This window comes from Henckelia pumila, unplaced genomic scaffold (genome assembly GCF_033568475.1).
Source record: "Henckelia pumila isolate YLH828 unplaced genomic scaffold, ASM3356847v2 CTG_674:::fragment_3, whole genome shotgun sequence".
Taxonomy (NCBI): domain Eukaryota; kingdom Viridiplantae; phylum Streptophyta; class Magnoliopsida; order Lamiales; family Gesneriaceae; genus Henckelia; species Henckelia pumila.
Window position 1 is genome coordinate 245,871 of NW_027331881.1, and position 22,900 is coordinate 268,770.

A 22,900-nucleotide genomic window follows, 5' to 3' on the forward strand; every position below is an offset into this window, starting at 1 on the left:
GAGATTCGTAAAAGAATCCGCAAGATCTTGTAGATCCTCGAGATTTAATCTTTCTAAAGTAGTCATCAGATAGTGTTTTTTTATGATACTGCTTTTATAAGATTAATCATCATTTCATCATCAGTTAAAGGTTTTTGAACCATTTTGGTTTTACCTTTCTGATGTAACAAAGGTTCGGTACCAAACGAGAGTGGTAACCTTCCTCCTGTATTTCCTTTTCTAGAACCAGAAGTGTGTTCTAGATTTATGATTTTATTTTGAAGATCCTTTAGAGTTCCAAGAATTTCTTATTGTTTCTTAAGGATTTCTTCAATTTGCCGAGGTATTTCGTACAGCTGATTGTTGTAATATTGTACCGTCTTTTGAATTTCTCTAAGATCTCCGGAGAGTTTAGAGGAATCTGGGGTAATCTCTAAAAATTGAGAGTTAGAAATCATCTTTCTTTATCCCTTCAAAATTGAAAGCATTAATCACAACCTGTTGTAAGTAATATATTGTGAATGGATTAACTTGTTTATAGGATTTCATATGAATAAAATCCTCTTGATTCAAACCTTCGTTTGAAGTCATCTTTTGTAAAAATCTTCTCCTTTTTTGCGGATAATTCAAGTACCATAATTGAGCACAAACATTGCATAAATGAAGTACATAAATGCATAAATTGGGTACAAGAATTAAACATTGGATTTGACCAAGTTTGGTGGTCCTAGGGAGTTTTAAGAAAGAATTTTTATTGTAGGGATTTATAAAAAAGTTAGGTTTTGGTTTAGGAATTTATTCACAATTGACTCATAAAAGGGGCATCTCCAAACCTTTTATTTCAAAATTAATAAAAAAAAAACATTTTTCAAGCAACTGGAAAATGATAATTCAAATTTCTGAAAATGAAGAAATTGATGACATAACAATCTGTCATGTATAAAAATAAGCTTTGTTATCGAAACCCGATCAACAAAAACAAAATAGTAAAAATAACAGTTTTTACTAAATGGAAAATGTATGAGAATACAAAAACAAATATTTTTAATTTATATTCTCAAAATATAAATTTTGATATTGAAAATTGTGAAAACAATCTGAAACATCTCAAAAATTGTCAATCTTTAATTGATAATTTCGAAGATTTTCAGAATCTACTAAAACAAATAAATTCAACAAAATGACTTTTAATAGCTCTAAGAAAATTAAGAAGTTCTATCATCTGTTAGAATGACGGAAGTAACAATTCCAAATCAAAACAGTCAGATTGACGAATCTGAATAAAATCAAGAATATAATTTGAGTATTATATTTAATCAAAGTAAGTTTGCTGAAATACAGAAAACATGATTTTATAATTCAAAAACTAATCTAATAGATCAACCGGGAATATTAAGTAAGATTTCAAAAAGAATCTAATTTATTATTCGATTCGAACAAAAGAACGATAATGTAAAATAAATAACGAACTAAGGTCTAATACTCTAAAGTTATTAACAACTCAAGATATTGAGACCATCATGGCAAAAGAAAGTGAAAAAGAACGATCTGAACTGAAATATGTTCACATCGGAGGAATTGAAATAATTGTATCAGCCCACTACCGAGAAGGAATAGATACACCAATTGAAATCACAGTTCGTGAAAAAAGAATACGTAATTTTAAGGATTCCATCCTTGAAAAAATTGAAGGAAACTTATGTTACAAAAAGATGAAATTTTGTATTTATCCACAATACAATATATCTCTTTTTGATAAAAACATAAATGATGTTTTAACACTAGATTATTACTTTTATAGAAATAATCTTATGTTAACAGGAAACCATCCAATCAATATAAACTATGTTATCGGTTTAGCAATAAGTAATAATTCTCAAACAGGAATAATTTCATCAAAACCAACTATTTATGTTGAAAGAATGTTTGAAAATATTACAAGAATTGAACACCCTCGAAAGACATTTATTGAATAAATAAATCCCTATAAAAGATGGAGTTCAAATGACCTCCAAATCACAAAACATTATGTACCAAGAAGATCATTATCATTTGCTAGAAATGATGAAGATATTCTTGAGAAGATTGGAACCATGAATCAAAATATTCTTAAAATTAAACAAGCTATTGTTAATGAATCAACCTCATCGTAATGAAGTCCTTAATAAAATTAGAAAAAGATCTAGGAGATTTAGAAAATAACATTAATAAGATCAATCTAACAATACAAGAATTAGAGAAAAATTTCAAAGAATATATTGATTTAGCTACGACTAGATTAATAATAGAACAAAAAAAACATAGTAATGAAATATTAAGCTATCTTAAGGAATTTTTTCCAAAGGATAAAGGAAAAGGGAAAATAGAGGAAGAACCATTCAAAATTGAATCATAGTATAGAAATCCTCTCATTTATGAAAAAACTAAGTATGGAGATATTTAGTGAAACTGATCAATCTGATTATGAACAAATAGGAATAAATACAGAAGAATTATATCATTCTCATCAGGAATCAGAACAATAAAGAGATATGGAAATTTCAGATTCAGAATCAGAAGATGATTCTAGACCACAATTAACTCTACGAATGAATGTAGGAAGCAGTGGTGGTGGAACCAAAACTGAAAACTTTGAGTATAACAGAGATCAATATTCTGAAACCTATAAAGATGTTAGAGATATACTTAGAGAATCAAAAAACGTCAGGATTTGTAAAACAAAACATACTAGATTTAGGATGTTCTACTGCAAAAGAAAGAAAATCAAAGATAGATCATTGGGCAAATGAATTATCTGTACAAATTCAATTAACACCATTATTAGACAAAAGTGAGAATATCCAAATATTAACTCATGGAATGATAAAAATGACACTGGTAGGAGCAGTAAGAACTTGGGCTGAAAACCTAGTAATTACTAATCTACCACAAGGAATGACAGGACATCAATATTTTGAACTATTCGTTGATGCCTTGTATCAAGAATTTTTAAGAGTTTATAATAATGATGCTAATTTAGTAGCCAAAAACATAGAACAAAATAGAGCAATTTTTATCTTAGATAATATTAAATTATGCAATTTATGTTATGTAGAAGAATTTATTTGTGATTATGAAATAAATTATTATCATTTATTAGATACTGATAAAAAGGAACATTATAAATTAAGTATCTATAACAAGATACCTAATATACCAATAAATAGTAAAGACGAATTTCTAACCAGCTCATATGCTAAAACTTTAGGAGGAGATATTAAATTTATCAAAGATCTAATAACACAAAGATGCCATGAAGTAACATTAAATAAAAGAATTTCCAAATCTTACAAACAAAACAATAAACTTTGTTGTGACAAAATGGAATTCACAGTAAAAGAATATGGTTGTAAAACAAACACGCCACATAAACATTTAAAACGACAAAAACAAAATAAACCTAATAAACTTTATAAATCATTTAATATGAAATTTATTCCTTATAAGAAAAGGAAATTTAAAAAGAATTTTTTCAGAAAACCTTATAGAAGAAAATTTTATAAAAGTTTGATAACAAAAAACCACCTTGCCCGAAAGGAAAAGGAAAGAATTGCACATGTTGGTTGTGCAATGAGGAATGACATTATGCAAATGAATGTCCAAAATGAAATGAAAAGAAAAACAAAGTTAAACTTTTAGAAGAACTATATACTCTTGGATTTTATCCCGTAGAAACAATTGAATTTTCATCAGATGATGAAAATATTTATTACCTTGATGAATCAAGCGAATCAGATTTAGAATCGGATTCAACATTGTATGACTCAAGCTTAAAAATCGATTTAAAATAATCAATAAGTAATTGACAAAGATTAAACCAATTCAAGGCTATTTCCCAAAATTAAATTTTGCAAGGGCTATTATTTCAAATAAAAGTCAACTTAAGGCTATTATTTTAAATGGCCCAATTAAAAAAGTAGATCATTCTCAAATTTTATTTTAAAAACTAGACCAACACAAATTTTATTTTGGTCAAATGACCTCTCCCAAAAAATAAAATAAAATTAAATTAACCCCCTTTTAAGGAGAAAAACGTTATCCCTTCCCTCCATCTTTCTCTTCACAACGGCTCTTCTCTTCTTCTTCATCATTGATCATCTCCTCTTTGGTTTTCATTCTTCCTCCATATTAATCAAGATCACATTGTAGTTAATGTTATTCTGTCTATAAAGCCTCAAGTTTTTCTCAATATAAAAAAACTTGGAAGTTTAGGTAAGATTAGATTTTTTCGCAAAAAATCTACTTTTGTTTATAAATGTACTGTTTTGTATTATTATGTATATATTGTAAACAAAATTTTTTATAAATTTTCATCCTTAATTTTTCAGTCACCCAACACTATAAGATCAACCGCTCGATTATTTTTTCAGTCGCTCGAGCTATTTAATCGCAAAAATTTATTTTGTTTATAGATTTAATGTTTTGTGTTATTGTGTATATATTGTAAACATATTTTTTCATTTATTTTCATACTTAATTTAATTGTTCAGTCGCCCAACACTATAAGTTCAGTCGTCTGACTATGTATTCAGTAGCCGTAGCTGTTTAATCGCAAAAAATTATTTTTTTCATAGTTTTACTGCTTTGTGTTATTGTGTATATATTGTAAACATAATTTTTCATTTATTTTCATCATTTATTGTTCAATCGCCCAACACTATAAGTTCAGTCGCCTGACTATGTTTTTAATCGTCCGAGCTGTTTAATCGCATAAATATATTTTATTTATAGATTTAATGCTTTGTGTTATTGTATATATATTGTAACATAATTTTTCATTTATTTTCATCCTTAATTGTTCGGTTGTCCAACACTATAAGTTCAGTCACCCGACTATGTATTCAGTCGTCCGAGCTGTTTAATCTCAAAAAATCTATTTTATTAATAGATTTACTTCTTTGTGTTATTGTGTATATATTGTAAACATAATTTTTTATTTATTTTCATCCTTAATTGTTCAGTCGCCCGAGCTGTTTAATCGCAAAATTCTATTTTTTTTCATAGATTTACTGTTTTGTGTTATTATGTATATATTGTAAACATAATTTTCATATAGTTTCATCCTTAATTTTTCAGTCATCCAACACTATAAGTTCAGTCGCCCAACTATGTATCCAGTCGCCCAAATTTATATGATGCAACTTGTAAATTTCTGACATCATTATTACTTATTTTGTATAGGAATGACGATCATGTAGTTGGCGATGATACAGATAAAGTAGTTGATTTCTCCACTTACTCATGTAGTTGTTGTGTGTTCCAATGTGATAAAATCCCTTGTAAACACGCATTAGCAGCTTGTCATCTGGAAAATTATGATATATATGAATTATGTTCACCTTATTACCTTGTGCATATGCGATGCCAATCCTACTCGGGTACCATTTACCCTGTGCCTCATCCAAGAGATTGGAAGATTCTCGATGATATTTCTATTTTGGGCGACAACAAATGAAGAAATGCAGTATATGCAATGATGTTGGACATTATAAGTTGACATGTAGTGATTAAATTCAAGATTTATAGTTATTTACCATATAATGGTATACCTACATTGATGTTAGAGATTATCAATTCTTAAACTAGTATAAAATAGCCCAAGAGTGACCGAAGGTGACCGAGTTATATGATATCAAAAGTGATTAAATTCAAGATTTATAGCTATTTACCATATAATGGTATACCTATATTGATGTTAAAGACTATCAATTTTGAAACTAGTGTAAAATAGCCCAAGAGCGGCCGAAGGCAACTAAGTCATATGATATAAAAAGTGATGAAATTCAAGAGTTATAGTTGTTTATCATATAATGGTATACCTACATTGATGTTAAAGACTATTAATTTTGAAACTACCGAGTCACTTTTTTAACTAATGTCTCTCGGTCGCCATTCGGTTGCCTTCCGTCGCTCTCGGTCGCTCTTAGTTTTAAGTTGTCTTATTTATCACTTGATTCAAATTTTTTAGCTTCATATCCATTTGAATATACAATAAAATATTGAATATATCCTTAGAAACATGAACTGACTTACTTTTTTTAACTAATATCTATCGGTCGCCTTCAGTCGCTCTCGGTCTCTCTTAGTTTCTATTTTGCTTATTTATCACTTGATTCAAATTTTATAGCTTTATATCCATGTGAATATACAGTAAAATATTGAATATATCCTTAGAAACATGAACTGACTCACTTTTTTAACTAATATTTCTCGGTCTCCATTCGATCGCCTTCAGTCGCTCTCGGTCGCTCTTAGTTTTTATTTGGCTTATTTATCACTTGATTAAAATTTTGTAGCTTCATATCCATGTGAATATACATTAAAATATTGAATATATCCTTAGAAACATTAATTGACTCATTTTTTTAACTAATATATCTCGGTCACCATTCAGTCGCCATTATTCGCTCTTAGTTTTTCTTTGGCATATTTATCACTTGATTCAAATTTGTAGTTTCATATACATGTGAATATACATTAAAAGATTGAATATATCTTTAGAAACATTAATTGATTCATTTTGTAACTAATATCTCTCGGTCGCCATCAGTCACTTTCGGTCGCTCTTAGGTTCTCTTTGGTTTATTTATCACTTGATTCAAAGTTTGTAGCTTCATATCAATGTGAGTATACATTAAAAGATTGAATATATCCTTAGAAACATTAATTGACTCATTTTTTAACTAATATCTCTCGGTCTCCATTCAGTTGCCATCAGTCACTCTCGGTCGCTCTTAGGTTCTCTTTGGCTTATTTAATATCCCTCGATCGCCATTCAGTCGCCTTCAGTCGCTCTTAGTTTCTCTTTGGCTTATTTAACACTTGCAATTCCATAAGAACATGATTTACTCACTTTTGTATATTCTGTAAGACAGATAACTGAATCAAGGGATCCAAAACAACACAAAATAATATTTCAATACAACAGTTGCAATTCATTAGTTTTTGTTTGCACTTGTACGAAATATAATAGCTACAAAACATGCACAATCACCAATGTTTGGGGGTTCTATCTGTATAACAGTATACACTTTCTCTCTCCGACAACAATGGAAGAATATGAGCTAAATCAGGGTTTGAATCATGAAATTGACCATTCACAATGTTTGGGGCTTCTAGTTCCAGTTCTGAAGGTGTCAACACACCAATAACCATCTGTAAATTTCAAATAACAATATTCCAATGGTTAATTACACTCGAGTATTCAAAATATTAAATAAATAAATCATTGACAAAATATTCACTCGATTTAAAGACTCGTGTGATGCTTTAACAACTTCATTGTACTTTGGAGATGATTTCACATGTCAATCATTTGAAATCCATCCACACATGCATAGAAGTATTCTGTCAAATCCATCTCTTTGCTTGACAAACTTTTTTTCAATGTCAGTAATACATTCATATGCAAGAATCTACATATAAAAAAGTATAACTAACTTAATATCAAATATTGACTAATAGTCGAAAACAAGTAAAATATCTTACTTGTAACGGATGAACAAATCCATTCAAGATAAACGCTCCATATTCGACAATCTTGTGTTTCTTCTGATTTTTTTTAGTTTGATTTGAGGTAAATCTCTCTTTAAACTTTTAAGCATTTTTCTATAAGTCATCGTTCCCCAAGGATATTTTTAAAACAAATCCAAATCCTCTACTAAACTCAAAATCATATCGTCAACTTGAGGAACGGTCTTTTGTCGAACTGACCAAAGAACAGCAGCACCAAAGTATAGACAAACTAATTTCAACTTTTCCAAATTTATAGTACTTTCAGGTGTTTTTCTTATCTCCTTCAGCTTTTCTGCCACCTCCTCAATATACCTTTTCATTTCCACCAAAATGTCTATCTCGAAATTGTATCGTCTCTCTAACTACAGGAAAGTCTTCTGAACAATCAAGCATAGTTATAAGTGCATACTCCATTTTTTAAAATCTCAAAGGTCGTTGATTCACAACCATCCACAACTCATCACTAGAAGATATACATGACTGTCTAGCCATTAAGAACCATATGATCTGACTGGATAAATTGTAATATCTCGAATACTTGATTAAATTACCAAATTGAGTTCCATCAACCATATTCATCATCTCCGCGTCATTCAGACATTCATTGATCGTCTCTGATACATTTTTGTAATGAGAGTTTGTTTAAACTTAACTTGCATTCAAAATATTTCTTTCTAGATAACTGAGGTTTCATTTTTACCTACGCTAAAAAAAGCATAAAAAACATAAATATTTTACAAAGATAACGGGAAAAAAAATGCTGAACACGATTTCTCAACAAAACGACAAATAGTTTATTCATTTATTACTTACAGACATATAAACGAGTTTAAGCATACACAATTTCACAAAAATAAACTATAATGAAACTAAAAATTCTATAAATAAAAATAATATAAAAATATAAACTTTCCCAAGCTTCTTCATCTGCCATTTTTTTATAAATTTTAAATGTATGGTTTTATGTTCGATTTTTAAATGGTCTTTGCTGGATAATTTCAATGGAGCTGAGAGAGAAATTATTGGTCACCTAAAAAGGAGAAAAAATTTATATCGTATAGTTCAACATCTATTAAAGAATACTCAGAGTAAAGATAATCAAACCTAAGAATTGAACTCACACGTAAAAAATTTTATAAATGAATTACAAAAAAAATACTAAATTAATCTCTAACATAAATAAGGTTACTATTAATAATACATTTATTCTGAAAATTGGGATCGCACTTTTGGACAAATTTAGGTGTGGCTAAGTAGAAACATATTATTGTAGTAATTCGCAAGCAAGAACTTGCCGAAGTGGTGTCAGGCTAGCATAACATTACATTATATTTCCAAGTATTCTGAATATTAACATACCAAAGTGAAAAACCAAAACTCAAAACTGAAGACAAATCACCGCTATGTCTTTACGAAAGTGGCGTCAGTCTAGGGATTCTGTATTCGTTCTGAGTGGACTCGATCGGCTATGATGAACTGATGGGTTATGATGGAGGAATTATTCAACATTACTGAAAAGCCAAGAACTCCATGGAAGTGAGTTCAAACGTTCTAATTTCTGGCCCGAATCCGAATCCAAATCCGAATCTTTGGCATCTCTTCTTCAAGCTCTGCTTGGATTTTTTTTTTGATCGAGATGGATGCCCTTCTAGTTTCAGCAGAATGTTAGATTTAGATTGGGAACGGAACTGGGAGGGAAAGAGGAAGGGGAAGTTAGGGGTTATGTTAAAAAATATGGAAAAGAAATTAAATTAAAAAAGATTTTAAAGAAGGACAAAAAAGACGTTTCCAAAGGGAGAGTTGTTTTTCAAAATAGCAATTTTCCGAGTACCTTTTCCCTAATTTTCCCTTTTTAATTGGCCCTCTTATCCTATTTGAGCACAGCTCTGTTCCTCATCAACGATGGCTTCCACAGCTCCATTCACCCCAAGACCCAAAGCTCAATTTCAGCAATCTCCTTCTCCCTCCCCTTGTTCTGCTTCCACTTCTTCTTCATGGAAACCCCACAAGAAACCCAGTTTCCTTTCCGTCTCAAGCCCCGATGTTCCCAATTTTTCTCTAAGCCCCCAGCTTCACTCAACCTCCTTCCCTGGAGCCCTTAAACTCCCTTCTCTCCAAAACCCTTCACCTGTTCTTTCTCCCCCTATATATGACTCTACTAATGAAAATTTTCTGGAGAAGATGGAAATGTTGTCGAATTTACAAGTAATCCCTGATGGGTTTCCTAAAAATTTACCTGGGGAAGAAATTAATAGAATTTTTATCCAGGACCCACCTTGGATATCCTCTATTTTCATGAAAAGTTTGCTTTTTAGGAGCAAGAGTAGAAGTGGGGTCAAAATAGAATTTAAAGAAATGGAGAGGCGCAACTATTATTTGTTGAGGAGGAGACAGGTAAAGGCAGAGACCGAGGCGTGGGACAATAAGGTGGAGGATTATAGAGAATTGGATAGGGAAATATGTGAGAAAAAACTTGCTCCGAATTTGCCTTATGTCAATAAATTGATGTTTGGGGTGGTTCTGAAAGAGTGGGTGCCCGGTGAGCTAACTTGTGGCTAAGGGCTTTGATGACTCTTTGTATAAACAATCTTTTGTTTAATATAATTTACACTTTTATTAATGGCAATGACTTTATCTTTTTTCATATTGTTATATTGTGATATACTATTGTTGTTTTGATAAAGACCTTGAATATACTATAGTGTATGTAAGATGTGGTAGAACATGGAGATGTCTATCATGAAACACATCTTATAGTCACTGTGTATTCTAAACTGTTCCTAGTCGATTGAGCCGTCCGATAATAAGGATAAGGATCGCTCGAGTTTGAGACTAGCATTTGCGATGCAGAGTACCACGTTTCATTGGTAAGGAACATAGAGATGTTCGAAGCATGCAAATGGATATTCATACGATGAATGATCGAACTACCCTATCCGGACTTTCCAAGTGGTTATCACTTATCGAGTGGATAAAGTCCGCGGTTTTGGTTGTACACCATTAGTCCTTACTACTTGAAACATCATTGAGACTCTATATGCTAGTACTGTGCTTTGACTCATTTACCGACTCTATTGGGGTCATCAGGTGTCGGGATTGGGTACAGTTACAACACATATAGGAGTCGATGCTTTGTTGTCAAGGATTCACCACATACTTGCGAGTGTGGATATCCTATGCGATCTGAGGAGATATTAGTGTGACGAATCTCTGGCCAGAGTACATGATGTGTTTTAAGAAATGGTTTCTTAGTAACACATGCGATGTCACTATTTGATCTTCAAGATGTATTGCATAGTTATCGAATCTCGAACGACTCTCGATTTACCAATGGTTGTTGATTCGATCGGGATATATGGATGAAGGGACCGTACTGTACGCTAACCAAAATCTATTGGTTCTTGCAGACACTATCAGTGATACCTAGGGAATCATGGGGCGATGTTGCTAGGCGCTCTTACCATGATTCGATGGGCAAGTCGGAAATTGTTGTTCCGAGTCACAAGGAGTTGTGAGCCCACGGCTAGCTGTATCCCTGAACCATTGAGGGTCACACAGAGTAATGGATTTTTAATCCCCGTTGAGATAGTTAAATTTAAAGAGTTAAATTTAATGAACAAAGAAGTTGGACTTCTTAATTATGAGTAGATGAGTAAGATTTCCTAAAATGACATAGGGATGGGCATTTTTGGAAACCACTGAATTCGGATTCAGAAAAATTTATCTTGACTTTAAAAGGTGCAGAAATGGTTTCTGTACACATTGGTGAAATCGGTTTATCAATCGGAGTCATGATGAATTTTATATTAATTTCTGAACATGCGGGCTTTGCTTGTCGGGCTTGAACTTATGACTAATGGGTCCTAAGCTGTTAGCGGCCTACATTATAAATAAGTTATTGCAGTACAGAAATTAGACACAACAGGTCACAAATTTTCGAAAAACCTAGTATTTTTCTCTGACAGTGGCCGCCCTCCTCCCCTCTGCTCGGAAAAATCCAGTCTGTGAATTTTGAATTACAGTCTGGTTTAACGGATCAAATTCGTTAATTCTCTTCGTAGAAACTTCTGATAGATTTTCTAGTGCAATCTATCAGAGGGATTAAATATCCGTTCGTGGACCTGATTGAAGAACAGTTCGTCCATCAGTTCCAGGGATATACAACAAGAGCAGAGCAATCTGTTGGTGTCCATAATCTCGATTCGAGATTGGAGGTAAAAATTTATAACTGTTATTTAATTTTTACACACACAATTTAATCGTAAGGTTTTGATACCCATTATGGAATCATTTCATATAAAATTTTAAACTTCCGCTGCACCGGGTATCAATCCTGATTGATCTGATCGCCTCGTTCTCCAACAGTGGTATCAGAGACAGGTTGCTCAGATCAAGCGATTAAATTAATCGATTGTACAAAAAAATTTTAAGCCTCGGTTTTTGAAACAAAATAAATATTTTAAAAATAAAATTTTTATTTTTTTTTTCGGGCAAAACCCGGGCAGCGATTGGATCGCTGCCCGGGGGGGGGGGGCAGCGATCGTCGCTGCCCTAGGGGCAGCCGGGCTGCCCGGCCCGAGCCGTTTGGGGCGCGGGCAGCCCGGGAATGTCCAGGGCGGCCCGCGAAAAATTAATTTTTTAATTTTAAAATTAAATTTTAATATGTTAAAATTCTATTTTTGGTCCGATCGAAAATTGTTTTTGATTGGTCCACGAGGCGTCGGATCGAATTGTTCGAGTTCGAAAATTTTAAAATTGATTTTTGGATAAATTTGAATTTTTTGAAAATTTCAATATTTTATCCGTTAAATTGAATTTTGAAATTAATTATTTTTGGTACAATTGATGATAAGATATGATCTTATGGATATATTGAGTAAAATATGATTTTATGTATAAAATTGGATTTTATAGATAAAATATGATTTTATTTGATAAAAAGATAAAATATGATTTTGTATGTAAAATAAGATTTTATATATGAAATATGATTTTATCCTTTTAAATTTAAATTGTAATTGCATGTTATCCAATAAATTAATTTTGAATTAAATGTTATTGGATAAGGATGATCGATTGCCATCACCAATTTTGTAGGTGTATGTTAGGAATTTACATTTGTTTTTATTGTTGTTGGATTTATTAATGGGCCTGGTTTATGGCCCAATATGAATTGTCATATGTAATAAAAGTGGGCTTGGTTTATGGCCCGTTCCCACCCCTTAAAAATGTATCCCCTACTTGTCATTGTTATTTATTGTAAATACATTAGATTTAGTGGGAGATGAAGATTTGAAGATGGAGGTGGGCCCAGCAGACAATAAAGACAGAAGAAATGTAAATTGGAAGCACAATGTAATAGGATTGCATTGCATACTGCATATTACCTAGGATTGGACTAAGACTCGTGATTGGCAACCACGGGTCGATTAGAAATGGAATCGATCATCCTATATAATATGTGATATTATTGTTGTATGCATGTTTTAGACAAAATTGTGTGAATCCGGCAAGCATACAAAATTTTAAAAATGATGAGACAAATTTTGAAAATTAAAATCCCTCATTTTAAATATGATTTAAAATTGATATCAAGATAAATAAAGGAAATTTAAATTTGTTTAAATGTTTCTACCTTCCATCAACGATCAATGTATGAGATGCTACCCGCGGATACGGTCCGGCTCATATTATTGGGGGGGCCCGTTCGTCGAAAAGCTGTACATTGGATCGACACATGTTGTAAGTTGGGTGGAACTCCCATGGGATCGGCTCATATTATTGGGGGATCCACATGGCGACCGTCCATCACAACTTAATATTGATGGGTCATCTTGACATGTCACAATAAACGGCGTCATATTATTGGGCCCTTATTGGACATGAGGTAAAAACATGGAGGTTGCTTTGGAAGCAATTGGGCTCTACCTTTTGAAAATTATGGTTGGCTGATATTATTCGGGACCATAGTTTGTCAATTGGACTCCATGTTCTCACTAAGAAAAACAGTTTCCCGTTTTCACTAGAGGGTAGTGAAATCGTTAAAATAGTGGGAGTGAGATTCATAAAATAAATTTCGCCTATTTTATGTCTTAGTAAATTACTTAAACAATCACTGATATTTGTCTGTTTCTTTTCAGTATTTCATATAGATGAATTCGCGTAATCCACTTTTCTCGATCCTCGAACAAAATAAATTGACTGGTGCAAACTATACGGAATGGTTCCGTAAGTTGAAGATTGTCTTGACTTCGGAGAAGATGCTCTACGTGTTAGAAAAATCTCCTCCGAAGGAAGCACCAGCTGACATAAGTCCGGAAGAGTTAGCCAAATTTGATACATGGTGGGACCATGATATCAAGGCCAAATGCTATATGCAAGCCTCGATGTCTGATGAACTCCAGAGGCGATTTGAGGATACCGTGAATGCTGCTGACATTCACGTACAACTCAATGAACTTTTTGGGGCTCAATCGAGGGCTGAAAGGTTCGCTACTGTAAAGGAGCTAATGACGTGTCGCATGCGTGAAGGGACTTCGGTCCGTGATCATGGGGTACGAGTGATTTGGCTCATACAGAAGTTGGTAACCCTTGATTTGGTGTTGGAGCATGAACTCAACGTGGACTTACTACTTCTATCTCTTCCTTCTTCGTTTGACGGATTTGTGGTGAATTTCAATATGAACAAGATAGAGGCCTCCCTTGAAGAGATGGTCAATATGCTTGTGACATATGAATCCACTTTAAAGAAGGATAAACCGGCTTTCTTGGTGGGCTCCTCTTCTGCTAAGAAGGGGCCAAGTACAAAGGGTAAGAAACGTTCTGCCCCACCCAAGAAAATCGAACCAGAGAAGAAATACAAGACAAAGGCTTCAAACATGGAAAAGTCCAAGGATGTTTGCCATTACTGCAAGAAGCCCGGTCATTGGAAGCGTAACTGCAAGGAATATCTAGAGCAGTTGCGAACTGCGAAGGGTATGCTCTATATTGAAATAAATGTTTCACTTAATACTACTTCTTGGGTATTGGATACCGGATGTGGATCTCACATTTGCAATGATTTGCAGGTGATGACAAGAAGTCGCAGGCTTAGAATGGGTGAGACCCAGTTGAGACTCGGAAATGGTTCCAGAGTTGAAGTTAAAGCTGTGGGAGATATTTATTTAATTTTGCAGAACGGTTTTAAGTTACTTTTGAGAGATGTTTTATTTGTTCCGGATTTGATTAAAAACATTATATCTATTTCTATGCTTGATAGAGATGGTTTTTCTTGCAATTTTGTAAATGGGATTTGCAATATTTACAAGAATGAATGTTTGATTAGAAATGGACAACTTGAAAACGATCTATATAACTTAAAATTGAAAGACGTTCTAATAATTTATGTTGATAAACCGGCAACAACAAACAAAAGGAAAATCGATAGTCAAAACCCGGCAAACCTTTGGCATGCCAGGCTAGGTCAAATTTCCTCAAGGAGGATGAACAAGCTAGTGGGAGAGGGCATGTTTGATATGTCTGATATTAACTCTCTACCTACTTGTGAATCCTGCCTAAAAGGAAAAATGACTAAATCTCCTTTTAAGGGAAAACCTGAGCGTAGTCAAAATATGTTGGATTTGATCCATACAGATGTTTGTGGTCCATTTAGAGTTGGTACTCAATATGGCCACACCTACTTCATTACATTTACTGATGATTATTCTAGGTATGGGTATTTATATTTAATGAAATATAAGTCTGAAGCATTTGAAAAGTTCAAAGAATTCAAGGCTGAAGTAGAAAACAAGCTAGGTAAAAGTATTAAAGCACTTCGATCGGATCGAGGTGGATAATACTTAAGTACCGAGTTTTTGGACTATCTGAAAGAGAATGGGATTCTCTCTCAGTGGACTCCTCCTATGACACCACAGCTGAATGGTGTATCGGAGCGTCGTAATCGAACTTTGTTGGACATGGTTCGATCCATGATGAGCTTCACTGAGCTTCCACCTTCGTTTTGGGGCTATGCGCTTGAAACGGCGGTATTGTTGTTGAACAATGTCCACACCAAAGCAGTGGACAAAACACCATACGAGTTATGGAATGACAAAGCTCCTAAGTATTCGTACTTGAGGATTTGGGGATGTCCTGCTTACGTGAAGCAAACAGTGGGAGATAAGTTGGATAGTCGATCCACCTTATGTTATTTTGTAGGGTATCCGAAGAATTCAATCGGATATTATTTCTATCATCCTGCTGAAACAAAGGTGTTTGTTTCAAGGAATGCCACCTTTTTGGAGAAGGAGTTCTTATTGGATAAGAAAGGCGAGATGATGGAACTCGAAGAAATTCGAGAAGAACCCGAAATACAAAATAACGATCCTACACCTCAGGAACCATTGATAGACACGCCTGTACCTAGAAGATCCGAGAGGACTTCTAGACCTCCTATTCGATATGGTCTTCTTCTTGAAGGGGATCAAGATGAACCCGATGTTGGATGTGATCCAAGAAACTTCAAGGAAGCAATTTCTGATGCGGATTCAAATTTATGGCTTGAAGCTATGCAGTCGGAAATAGATTCGATGCATACAAAACAAGTTTGGTCTTTAGTAGATCCTCCCGATGGAATTGTTCCAATAGGGTGTAAATGGATCTACAAGAGAAAGCTTGGGCCTGATGGTAAGGTATTGACCTACAAGGCGCGATTGGTGGCGAAAGGTTATACTCAAAGACAAGGAGTTGACTATGATGAAACCTTTTCACCAGTTGCAATGTTCAAGTCCATAAGAATCCTTATTGCCATAGCTGCTTGGTATGACTATGAGATATGGCAAATGGATGTGAAGACTGCTTTTCTTAATGGAGACATTAAGGAAGAAATCTATATGAAGCAGCCTGAGGGGTACACATCCATGGGAAGCGAGCATAAGGTATGCAAGCTTCAGAGATCAATCTATGGTCTAAAACAAGCATCAAGAAGTTGGAACCAGAAATTTGATGAAACAATAAAGGATTTTGGTTTCATCAAGAACCCGGAGGAACCATGTGTGTACAAGAAAGTAGTTAAGGATGCTGTGACATTCTTAGTACTTTATGTTGATGACATCCTACTCATTGGGAATGACGTAGGGATGTTGCAGTCAACAAAGATATGGTTATCAGGTAGATTTTCGATGAAGGATTTGGGTGAGGCATCCTATATTCTAGGGATACAGATCTATAGAGATAGATCTAAGAGAATGATAGGACTCACTCAATCAACCTACATCGACACCATATTGAAATGGTTTTCAATGGATGGGTCCAAGAGAGGACATCTACCCATGTGTCATGAAGTTTCTCTATCCAAGTCTATGTGTCCCAAGACTGATGAAGAGATAGAGAAAATGACACATGTACCATATGCGTCAGCCATAGGTAGTATCATGTATGGGATGATATCTACCAGACCAGATGTAGCATTTGCTCTGAGTGTCACGAGCAGATATCAAGCTAATCCCGGTCAAATGCATTGGAAAGCCGTGAAGGACATTCTTAAGTACTCGCGAAGGACTAAGAATATGTTCATGGTATATGGAGGAAGAGAACTGAAATTGGAAGGCTATACCGACTCTAGCTTCCAAAGTGACGTGGATGACTCGAAGTCAACCTCTGGATTTGTGTTCATGCTCAATGGCGGTGCTGTCTCTTGGAAGAGTTCCAAGCAGGACACCACAGCGGATTCCACCACTGAGGCAGAATACATTGCAGCATCAGCTGCTGCTAAAGAGGCCGTTTGGATGAGGAATTTCGTCCAAGAGTTGGGCGTCATTCCTGAAATTGTTGGTCCAGTCCCGATGTACTGTGACAACACGGGTGCCGTTGCTCAGGCAAAGGAACCAAGGTCTCATCAAAGATCCAAACACGTACTGAGGAAATACCACATCATCTGGGAGATTGTGGAAAGAGGAGACATCACTGTCGAAAGAGTGGCCTCTGCAGACAATATCGCTGATCCACTTACTAAGCCCTTGCCAGGACCATTATTTGACAAACATCGCGAAGCAATGGGTCTACGTAGTATGACTAGTTGGCTTTAGGGCAAGTGGGAGATTGAAAGAGTGGGTGCCCGGTGAGCCAACTTGTGGCTAAGGGCTTTGATGACTCTTTGTATAAACAATCTTTTGTTTAATATAATTTACACTTTTATTAATGGCAATGACTTTATCTTTTTTCATATTGTTATATTGTGATATACTATTGTTGTTTTGATAAAGACCTTGAATATACTATAGTGTATGTAAGATGTGGTAGAACATGGAGATGTCTATCATGAAACACATCTTATAGTCACTGTGTATTCTAAACTGTTCCTAGTCGATTGAGCCATCCGATAATAAGGATAAGGATCGCTCGAGTTTGAGACTAGCATTTGCGATGCAGAGTACCACGTTTCATTGGTAAGGAACATAGAGATGTTCGAAGCATGCAAATGGATATTCATACGATGAATGATCGAACTACCCTATCCGGACTTTCCAAGTGGTTATCACTTATCGAGTGGATAAAGTCCGCGGTTTTGGTTGTAACCATTAGTCCTTACTACTTGAAACATCATTGAGACTCTATATGCTAGTACTGTGCTTTGACTCGTTTACCGACTCTATTGGGGTCATCAGGTGTCGGGATTGGGTACAGTTACAACACATATAGGAGTCGATGCTTTGTTGTCAAGGATTCACCACATACTTGCGAGTGTGGATATCCTATGCGATCTGAGGAGATATTAGTGTGACGAATCTCTGGCCAGAGTACATGATGTGTTTTAAGAAATGGTTTCTTAGTAACACATGCGATGTCACTATTTGATCTTCAAGATGTATTGCATAGTTATCGAATCTCGAACGACTCTCGATTTACCAATGGTTGTTGATTCGATCGGGATATATGGATGAAGGGACCGTACTGTACGCTAACCAAAATCTATTGGTTCTTGCAGGCACTATCAGTGATACCTAGGGAATCATGGGGCGATGTTGCTAGGCGCTCTTACCATGATTCGATGGGCAAGTCGGAAATTGTTGTTCCGAGTCACAAGGAGTTGTGAGCCCACGGCTAGCTGTATCCCTGAACCATTGAGGGTCACACAGAGTAATGGATTTTTAATCCCCGTTGAGATAGTTAAATTTAAAGAGTTAAATTTAATGAACAAAGAAGTTGGACTTCTTAATTATGAGTAGATGAGTAAGATTTCCTAAAATGACATAGGGATGGGCATTTTTGGAAACCACTGAATTCGGATTCAGAAAAATTTATCTTGACTTTAAAAGGTGCAGAAATGGTTTCTGTACACATTGGTGAAATCGGTTTATCAATCGGAGTCATGATGAATTTTATATTAATTTCTGAACATGCGGGCTTTGCTTGTCGGGCTTGAACTTATGACTAATGGGTCCTAAGCTGTTAGCGGCCTACATTATAAATAAGTTATTGCAGTACAGAAATTAGACACAACAGGTCACAAATTTTCGAAAAACCTAGTATTTTTCTCTGACAGTGGCCGCCCTCCTCCCCTCTGCTCGGAAAAATCCAGTATGTGAATTTTGAATTACAGTCTGGTTTAACGGATCAAATTCGTTAATTCTCTTCGTAGAAACTTCTGATAGATTTTCTAGTGCAATCTATCAGAGGGATTAAATATCCGTTCGTGGACCTGATTGAAGAACAGTTCGTCCATCAGTTCCAGGGATATACAACAAGAGCAGAGCAATCTGTTGGTGTCCATAATCTCGATTCGAGATTGGAGGTAAAAATTTATAATTGTTATTTAATTTTTACACACACAATTTAATCGTAAGGTTTTGATACCCATTATGGAATCGTTTCATATAAAATTTTAAACTTCCGCTGCACCGGGTATCAATCCTGATTGATCTGATCGCCTCGTTCTCCAACAGGTTCGAGCCTTTGAGGGAAGCCATCTTGAAGGAACAGAAGACCCCGAGGACTAAGAAAAATAAGGCGGCTTTTGCGCCTTTTGTAGTTGCCCTGCCTGCTGAAAAAATGGTTGTCATCGCATAAGATTATGGCGCTGATGATGATGGGTGGAAAGGAGGATAGACATGTGCGAGTCGTGGATGCATCAATTCAAATCGGGGTGGCCATTGAGCAAGATGTCGGAACTATCATTTTGTTATTTGAGGCATTGAGTCTTTTTTTTGCCACTAATGGTTTTGTCAATTACGGACATATTTGAATATTTATTTTTTACTTCCACTGCCTCCTTTGGATATGCATTTGGATCATTTCTGTCGTATACAATCCAGATAAACTGCAAAATAAAAATAAAAAAAAATTAGTTAAAATTTTCTATAAACAATTTCATTGTTGCAGTGTTTATATATTTTCATAGTATACCTCATCATGATTCATACGATCAAAAGAGTCTCTTATAATTCGAAGAGAGTGTGTCGGTGCATGAGTATAACTGAAAACATTGTTCCACCTACAATAAAAAAAATGATTAAATATCGAGTAAATTAATCTGAGTTCATATTATGACAATAAATTTTTTACCGAGCACCGTAGGGAGAAAATGGCATAATGTCATCAGCAGGATTCGGGGCCACAAAATGAGATAAACCAGTTCGATCAGGAATAACACATTTAATCCTGCTCCATGCCCATATCTGTCATGAGTAAAAAATATAATTAAATAAATATTAATTTAATCTCATTTCATCATTATAAATTATACCTGCAAAATATATAGACGTCCGGCTATTTTAGATTTTCCTATACGTGTTGCATTGCACAACTCACGATATAGGAACGCTAAAACTGCACCTCCCCAACTGTAAGATTTTATTCGATCAATGTTCCGGAGCAGTTGTAAAAAAATCAATCTAGCCGATCCTCCTTGATAATCTGGTAGCATTATTCCTCCGATAATCATCAATGCTACACACCGACTATATTTCACAACATCAACCTCGGAACTATTATCATCAATGCCTTTGAAATGCGTCGCTAATGGCATAAATCCCAATAAATTTAAACATATGTGTTGCCATTCTCCCACTATATGTGAAGCATCTATACCAGATATAGTCTCACCATCAATTGGTAAACCCCAAATAACTGAAATATCCTGCAACGTGATAGTCGTCTCATCACATTTAAAATGAAATGTGTGTGTTTCACGTCGTCATCGTTCAACCAAAGCAGTGATCAAATGATGATCATAAACACGAAATCCACACTGCAAAACACCGAAAAATCTCATATGATGTAAAAATGCTTTAACACGGCTATGTAAGTCATTCTCCAAATATAATCTCCAAATCAAGTTGTCTGATTGTTTGGCTTGAATAATTTTATCAATATTTTTCGAAGAAACTACTGATGATATATGTGATTCCTGCAAATATAACACGCTCAAATCTTGTACCGTTGTCATTCTGGAAAAAAAAAAAGACAAAAACTAATCAATAAGTTAAATAATTATAACAATCAATTATACTTATAATAAATACACTAAAAAATAATACATACCACGATCGAATAATAATCTTCATGCTATTTGGAAATAAAATAAAACATTAAATACAAATTACATTAATTATAACAAATTTGTCTTAAACTAACTTTCCTTATATTTTTAATTTTTTATTAACTTAAAAAAAAAAATCAAAATGCAATATTTTTGTGTATATCAACAACTAAAATTAAATATTTTAAAAAACTATCATATTTTTTTTTATCATATCTAAATAAAATAAAGAATATCAAAAAAATATATGTTTAATTAATCTAAAAATGTGATATTATAAATATTTTATATCACATTTTTTAATATGAACACAAAGTATTAAATATTGGGATATCAAACATTTTATATTTACCAAAAATTTAAAGCTTAAAAAATACAAGTTATATTACAATTTGTGATTAAAAATAATGTTGTATGAATATTATTTTTTTATAATATTTAATAAAAATATGAAGTGATTATCAACGTTATATTTATAAGATAATTTTTTATTTATCTGTTTTGAGTTTTTAAACATACTATTACTATCTGTCTTGAGTTTTAATTTATGTAAAGATATCACAAATTTAAAGATAATTATAAATGGTTAATATTTTAGGTAACTTAGTTTAGGAATTAATACTATTGACAAACTTATTAAAAACAACGGCAATCAAATAAAGGGTATAATTGTAGAGCGTGAAGGATTAACCAAAACATTATATAATATAAAAATATATTATATTAACATAACCAACAAACTATAGTCAACATTTAACTTAAAAAACATGAATAATAATAGTATTATTTAAAATATTCACAGAACTTAATATTTGTTATAATAATATTAATACGTACCTCTATTTTATTTCACGTTTAATATCAAATTTACCGGCAAAAACAATATGAACAAAAATTCATATGAATAATAACACAATTTTTTAGAGAAATAATTTTGCATGCAAAATATAAAAAGAATTAAAACAATAATATTACAAACGTACCTAATTCAGAAAACAACGCAAAAAAGATTAAAGAAAGCTTCGGTGCTTCTTCTATAAAATAAAAAAAGAAAGCATTAAAGGAAAGGGAATAATAGCTTCGATTCTTCTTCTACAAAATAAAAAAGAGAAGCATTCGGTGCATGAAAAGAGGGGGAAGGACAGCTGCGCATGATAAAAATGAGAGCAACACTCATCTATTTATCATACAAGAACAATAATTTTGCATCACGGGCCAAAAATAACAAAGTGGAGGGTCCGCTTCTGCGATCAAGAGGACGCTGCGAAGCGGACGCTGTCAAAAAACAACGTTCGCTTCTGCAGAAAGCGGACGCTGCTTTTGGCAGCGTCCACTCCTGCAGCAAGCGGATGCTGCTTTGGCAACGTCTGCTAGCTTTATTAGCGGACCCTGCATTTTACTGCAGGGTCTGCTATTGGCAGGATCATTTTGCAGTAATACTGCAAAACCCCCTGCCATGCATACGCACCATTCGAATCAAATTGTGACTAAAAATAAATGATATATTCATCACTTGTACCTCTTTTGTCATGACTTGCAATAATTGTCAATTATTTTATAATTTTTATATAATATTTTTAGAGTTATTTGCATCAAATATCTCTCTAAAATATTGTATACACACTTTTGACTTCACCACCGTGAAATTTTAATAGTCATCTCACACTCCGACCTTTTATAAAATTAGCACACGTTCCCTTTCATATGAGTGATTGGTTGAGCATGCGTTACTCATGTGTGTGGGCAAACATTTTGAGTTTTTTTTTTTTTTTTTTTTTGCATCAAATACCCATGTGAAATATTAAAAATACATATTTGATTCCTTGAGAGTATAATTTTTAAATCTATTTA